Source organism: Oncorhynchus gorbuscha, linkage group LG25 (genome assembly GCF_021184085.1).
Source record: "Oncorhynchus gorbuscha isolate QuinsamMale2020 ecotype Even-year linkage group LG25, OgorEven_v1.0, whole genome shotgun sequence".
Lineage (NCBI taxonomy): Eukaryota > Metazoa > Chordata > Actinopteri > Salmoniformes > Salmonidae > Oncorhynchus > Oncorhynchus gorbuscha.
The window spans coordinates 16620924-16628324 of record NC_060197.1 but is presented as its reverse complement, the minus strand read 5'-3'; the positions used below and the strand labels follow the sequence as shown (position 1 = coordinate 16628324).

The 7401-nt window shown below is 43.9% G+C and overlaps 1 long non-coding RNA gene across 1 annotated transcript; it reads right to left on the bottom strand.

The window, feature by feature from the left end:
* Nucleotides 1-5488: 5488 nt before the first annotated feature.
* LOC124013734 lies at nucleotides 5489-7019 on the bottom strand. The gene is made up of 3 exons (XR_006834920.1): nucleotides 6850-7019; nucleotides 5900-5988; nucleotides 5489-5544 (listed from the first exon to the last, which is right to left on the bottom strand). It is a non-coding gene; the product is annotated as an uncharacterized LOC124013734 (long non-coding RNA).
* Between the last annotated feature and the right edge of the window lie 382 nt (nucleotides 7020-7401).

Here is a 7401-nt window from a genome sequence, read left to right as displayed (position 1 = left end):
AGGGGAGCTCAGAGCCCTCCTCTTCCTCCACCTCTTCACTCACCCCTTTTATCTCTCCGCTGAAGCCATTTCCACAGAGATTGCCCGTGTTTGGCTTGCCCCATTGCTCTCTATCGTCTGTCTGTTTGCCTCTTGCCTGGCTTCCTGCCTCGGTTTCTTTGCAGAGGAATTTGTTTTGCCCCACTCCACAGACAGCTATATCAGTCTGCTAACACAGGACTAGTAAAGGCCCAGTGCACTACTTTTGTGGAGATTTTTTTTATTTTTAATAAATATGTACAGTATATAGAAACAAATAAATAGGGTGTGCTGCAGCAACCTCAGCACCCCTACTTCCCACAGCTATGACCATACCCTCTTCAAAGGCACTTAAATATTTTGTCTTGCCCATTCACCCTCTGAATGGCACACATACACAATCCATGTCTCAATTGTTTCAAGGCTTAAAAACCCTTCTTTAACCTGTCTCCTCCACTTCATCTACACTGATTGATGTGGATTTAACAATTGACATCAATAAGGGATCAAATCTTTCACCTGGATTCACCTGGTCAGTCTATGTCATGGAAAGAGCAGGTGTTCATAATGTTTTGTACACAGTGTACAACGCTACAGTTTTTGACCGTCAGTTGAGTTGAAAATGCGATGGAAACCCATTTAACACCTTTTTTAAAAACCGGTACATGGGAATTTAACTGCAAAAGAGCTCTGCGAAAAATGCTGTGATGTGCATACATCATCACGTACAACTTTTTATCCACAATAAATCAGTTTGATGGAAAAACATCTCTGGGGGGTATATGTACATTCAGTTTTATGCAGATTTGAGAATATTTGCATGATAATCTATCGCCAATCAAAGGGAAACATAGCTAATGTGTGTCTTTTTTCTTATTTTCTAGTTCTCTCCCTGGGTCCCTTGATGGTTGTCATAGTTTCTGTTTCAGACATTTTCTCTCCCGTCCTTTGCTGCCCTTACTTTCTTTTTCAATATCTGTGTCTACGTCCCCTTTTCCACATATTTGTTTCTCTGTGTCTCTGCCGCGTCTCGTCTCTTTCTCAATCTTCTCCTTCTATATTTTGCCTTCTATACTCCCCTCCCACACGCCGACCTATTTTCAACCATGTTCACTGTTGGTGCTCTACTGATATTGCTTTTTCAAGGTCGTTGTGTTTCAATAATGATAAATGCTACAACCCGGTCCATTTTGTGCAGGTCACTGTGAAACAAGGGTCACGTAATACGATGTATTAGGAGCTCTTCTGCTGCATTTGTTTTGGTCCTATGGGTTCTGCACTGTAGTATCGGCACCAGCTCCGTGTGTGTTCCCTCTAATGGTACACTGTACATATATGAGGTAGGACGTGATGGAGTTGTCTACTCAGCTACAAGGTGAACCTCTCACTTCCCGCACTAATTGGCTCAGTTTGTTTTCGTGGTGTGCGTGCTAGTGTGTCAGTATGTGTGTGTCCTGTGTGTGTGTGTGTGTGTGTGTGTGTGTGTGTGTGTGTGTGTGTGTGTGTGTGTGTGTGTGTGTGTGTGTGTGTGTGTGTGTGTGTGTGTGTGTGTGTGCGTGTGTGCGTGTGCGTGCGTGTGTGTGTGTGTGTGTGTGTGTGTGTCACTCAAATCATTATTCACCTGGACAGGCTCCCTGCTCCTTATTAAAGTGGCCCGCGGCCATGGTCAGATGGGTGCCAGTTCATATCTGAATGGAATACACTACATCCTTGGCTAGCATATGATTAAGTGCCAAAACTTGGTCTCATCAACATTGATATCCCAGAACAGGTGATGTGTAATTGAACCCTTCAGAATCCATTGACTACCAAATGCTTAATTCAATTTGAACAGTGTACTCCAGATGTTCTTTTCATGTTGAATATAATTTAGGGTGTATTTGTTGTGTTTAGAAACTCTCTCTGTGTGTGTGTGTGTGTGTGTGTGTGTGTGTGTGTGTGTGTGTGTGTGTGTGTGTGTGTGTGTGTGTGTGTGTGTGTGTGTGTGTGTGTGTGTGTGTGTGTGTGTGTGTGTGTGTGTGTGTGTGTCAGCTACGCTGACTGCCACATCACAAAGCCATCCTGCTTTACCAAGCTTTACTCCAATTAGTGGCTCCCACAATGTCTGCAAAAAGCCATTTAGAAGCTCATTATCCTCTACTTCTCTCCTTCTTACATGTTGTTAGAATTTCTTTTCAGTGTTTTAATTGCTCCATCCATGTTTTATGCTTTAGTTAGGATTGCAAACTTTCAAGAATTTTGATAACTTTCAAGTTTATGGAATTTTATCACTTGATATCTGGTGGCCTTTTGGGGTACTTCTGATTGTCTGTAATTAACTCTGGCCCTCAGTGTGGCCTTATCACATGTAAAATATATAAAATAATCAAAGAAGATGATTTTTTTTACCCCTTTTTCTCCCCAATTTCGTGGTATCCAATTGTTGTAGTAGTTACTATCTTGTCTCATCGCTACAACTCCCGCACGGGCTCGGGAGAGACGAAGGTTGAAAGTCATGCGTCTTCCGATACACAACCCAACCAGCCGCACTGCTTCTTAACACAGCAGACATCCAACCCGGAAGCCAGCTGCACAAATGTGCCGGAGGAAACACCTGGCAACCTTGGTTAGCGCGCACTGCGCCCGTCCCGCCACAGGAGTCGCTGGTGCGCGATGAGACAAGGACATCCCTACCGACCAAGCCCTCCCTAACCCGGACGACGCTAGGCCAATTGTGCGTCGCCCCACGGACCTCCCGGTCGCAGCTGGTTACGACAGAGCCTGCGTGCGAACCCAGAGTCTCTGATGGCACAGTTGGCACCCTTAACCACTGCGCCACCCGGGAGGCAAATAAGATGATTTTAAATACAACACATAGAATGACAAAGCTGGCGCCAGACTGGTGGCAGTTGTGAAAAATCAGTAGTTGGAAGAGTGTCAGAGTTCATTGAAAATTCCATTGTTGATTAGATGCTTTTTCATTAATTAGGCCATTTTCTCTTGAACCATATGGCCTGTCCATTAGAAACTCATGGAAATTATGGACACATGTACAAAATGAATACTATACATTATTATTATTATACATTACAAAAGTTACCATTGATTGCCATAGATTACCTGATAATTACCTAAATTACTGAAAGTTCCAGTAACTTTGGTAAATTACCAGTAGTTTATAAACCCTTTGCTTTAGTTAGATAAATTCATACATCTTGCTACTTCTGATACCCACCCCCTACAGTGCCTTCAGAATGTATTCACACCACTTGACTCTTTACACATGTTGTGTTACAGCCTGAATTTAAAATTGATTAAGTTTAGATTTGTGTCTCTGGCCTCCACTCAATAATATCAAAGTGGAAATATGTTTTTCATTCATATTTTTTTCTCCTCCAAATTAATAAAAATGAGAAGGTTAAAATATTCAACCCTGTTGTTATGGCAAACTTAAATAAGTTCAGGAGTAAAAATGTGCTTAACAAGTCACCAAATAAGTTGCATGGACACACTGTGTGCAATAATAGTGTTTATCATGATTTTTTTATGACTACTTCATCTCTGTACCCCACATACAATTATCTGTAAGGTCTCTCATTCGAGCAGTGCATTTCAATCACAGATTCAACCACAAAGACCAGGGAGGTTTTCCAATGCCTCGCAGAGACGGGCGCTTTTTGGTAGATAGATACAATTTCAAAAGAGACAATGAATATCCCTTTGAGCATGGTGAAGTTATTAAATAGACCTTGGATGGTGTACCAATACAACAAGTCACTAAAAAGTTACAGGCATCCTTCCTAACTCATTTGTCAGAGAGGAAGGAAACCATGGTGACTTTAAAACAGTTAGAGTTTAATGGCTGTAATTGCAGAGGATGGATGAATCAACAACATTGTAGTTACTCCACAATACTAACGTAATTGACAGAGTGAAAATAAGGAAGCCGGTACAGAATTGAAAAGAAATCAAAACATGCATCCTGTTTGCAACAAGGCATTAAAGTCAACTGCAAACAATGCAGTAAAGCATCTTTTTTTCTGAATAAAGAGTGTTATGTTTGGGGCAAATCCAATACAACACATTACTGAGTTCCACTTTCCATATTATCAAGCATAATGGTGGCTGCATCATGTTATGGGTATGCTTGTTATGGTTATGCTTGTAATCATTAAGGACTGGGGAGTTTTTCAGGATAAAAAAAAGGTGGAATGGATCTAAGCACAGGCAAAATCCTAGAGAAAAACCTGGTTCAGCGATCAGACACTGTGGCACATGTGCTCCCTCTCCGGACTCTAGGTCACCAGGCTGCTCGTTATGCTGCGCACCTGTCACCATCGTTACACACACCTGCAAGTCGGCAGACTCACCTGGACTCCATCACTTCTGATTACCTTCCCTATATATGTCACTCCATTTGGTTCCTTCCCATACCGTTGCGTATGCTCTCTCCGGCGCTCTAGGTCGCCATGCTCCCGCGTCTCAGCCGGACTGAAAGGTTTCCCATGCCTCAGCAGAAGTGACCGGTCCGCTCCTGATCCATGGGATCGTCATTTTGGTCGGCATCCTGCAGCTGGAGCCGCGCGTCGGGGAGAGGGTACTGTCACGTGTGCTCCCTCTCCAGCTTCTAGGTCACCAGGCTGCTCGTTATGACGCACACCTGTCACCACCGTTAGGCACTGCTTCAAGTCGTCACTCACCTGGACTCCATCACTTCCCTGATTACCTTCCCTATATATGTCACTCCCTTTGGTTCCTTCCCCAGGCGTTATTGTTTTAGTTTAAGTTTCATGTCTGTGCGTTGTTCGTGTTTCTTGTTTTGTTTGATTAAATCCCTCACTCCCTGAACTTCCCTGAGCTTCCCGACTCTCAGCCCGCTTAGTTACACACTGGGATATTTATTCACCTTTCAGCAGGACAATAACCTAAAACACAAGGCCAAATCTACAGTGGAGTTGCTTACCAAGAATACAGTGAATGTTCCTGAGTGGCCGAGTTACAGTGATGACTTAAATCTACGTACAAATCTATGGCAAGACCTGAAAATGGTTGTCTAGCTGTCACGTTCTTTCAAAATCGAACCCAGAAGCAGACCAGGACAAGGAGAGTAGGAAGAAGGTGAGTATTTATTTACAAGTGAATGGCTAGATATATCCAGGTGGCGTAGCGGGCAGCGGTGGTGAGTTGATGGGAGTAAATAGGTGGATCCAATGGGGTAGCGGAATCCTCCGACGTCCAGGCGGGAATGGGGTAAATGATCCGGGTGAGTAACTGAAGACAGAACAAACGGAGGTAAGTTTAAGGCAAGCAATACGTAAAAAACAACAAAACAAATTCTATCCAACTTGAGGCTGATACTATGGCACAACATACTGTTCATGGCTAACGATCCGGCAGGGAATGGATGTCAGGTCCGGGCTTATGAAGAGGAGAGATGACCAGGTGTGCAGATAGCTGATGGGATACAGGTGCGGGTAATCAGAACTCCCAACTGGCTACATTGCCCGGCAACCAGACAGGGTGCGTTCCAGGACGCCGGAAAAAACACTCCAGGACAGAACACAGGCAAAAAACAGACTCAGGAAACAGGATTCGTGACACTAGCAATGATCAACAACACATTTGACAGAGCTAGAATTTAAAAAAGAATAATGGTTAAATGTTGCACAATCCAGGTGTGCAAAACTCTTAGACACGTACCCAGAAATACTTCTTAAAAGTTTTGACTCAGGGCTGTGAATACTTATGTAAATGAAATTTCTGTATTTCATTTTTTTTAAACACGTTTTCACTTTTTTCAGTATTGTGTGTAGATGGGTGAGAGGAAAAAATTCTATTTAATCCATTTTGAATTCAGGCTGTAACACAGCAAAATGTGGAATAAGTCAAGGGTTGTGAATACTTTCCGAAGGCACTGTAGCTCTCTCAGATTGAATGGCTGGTTGTGTGGTTGAAGTCCTCTGATCTAGGCTGGCAGCCGCTTCCCTTTGTCTGTTCAGGCAGATAAAAAGAGAAAGGAGGAGATGAGATCTGTAGCCACAGAGAGGGAGAGGGGGAGAGATCAGGGTCCTTCTTTGAGAGATTAACGAACACTGTTACTTGCTGTTGTCGTGTGTGTTCAGTGACTCACACCGGCTGCATTTTAAATCAATTCGTCTTGTGTCAATAAGAATCATTTTCTTTCTGTTTATTTGATCATTTTCCAAAGCAGAGTCCCTCCCTTTTAGTCGGTGGCTTTTGAATCCAAATCCTTATTTTTTTCCTCACTGATTCCCCAAGAAAGATGTGCCAAGTCGACTCACTCTTATACCTGCTGCAGCTTTATGTGAAGGCTGTGTGAAGTCAGGTTGCATTCTGTCCTAACCTGTCTTATTACAGAGGGTCTCCTGCTGATCTGTGTCTTCGCTGTCTTTTTTTATCACCGTTTAGAACGTTTCTATTAGAGTGCACGGCCGCGGTGACAGTCGCAATGCCAATGGTCAGCTCTGAAGGCACCCTGAACACGGCACTCTGCTCTGCCTAGCATTTGCATTTAGAGAGAGATGAAAGCGAAAGGGGCTTTTATGCCCATTCATAAGGTAGAACGAAGAGTTGACGGATGGAGGTATCAAAACCTCTGTCAAATCTGGAATACAGCCGATGCAACGTAGGCTTCGTACTGGGTTACAGATAGAGTACCAGCTCAAATATACCAATGGCACTGCGTGTTTGTGTTAAGGCACAACACATTTCCACAGAGAAGTACTGGAGCTAAAAATGTGTTCTCATTCTTAGAAGCATACATTTATATAAACAGTTTAAATATAAATGTGCCTTCAACCTTTTGTCTTCTGCAGCTGCTTAGATACTGACCTTTCTCTCTGCCTTTACGTCGTGTGCCGCGGCTGAATGGAAAAAGTGGATTAAAATCCCCTCTCTTCACTACACTACTACTAACACGCATGCACGTGCGCACACATACAGTATACACACACACAGTGCCACACATCTCTTTGCATTGATCACTGTCCCTGGGCCTACATCTGTTCTCATGTCCTTCCAGTGGCGAAGGCGTCGAGACTTTGGCATCATGGTTACCCTTGGGTGTCGGAGCTGACAGCTGAGCGGTTCAGTATCAGGTTTCAGGTCAAACCCAAGTGCAGACTGTGTTGAAGTAACAATGTTTATCACAACAACAGGGGCAGGCAAACGACAAGTCATGGCAGGCATGGTTCGATATTCCAGAGTAGTGGGGCAAGGTACAGGACGGCAGGCAGGCCCAGGGTCAGGTCAGGCAGAGGTCGGTAATCCAGAGTAGGGGCAAAGGCACAGGACGGCAGGCAGGCTCAGAGGCAGGATAGGCAAGGGTCAAAACCAGGAGGGCGAGGAAAAAAACGAGACTAGGGAAAAGCAGGCGCTGAGACA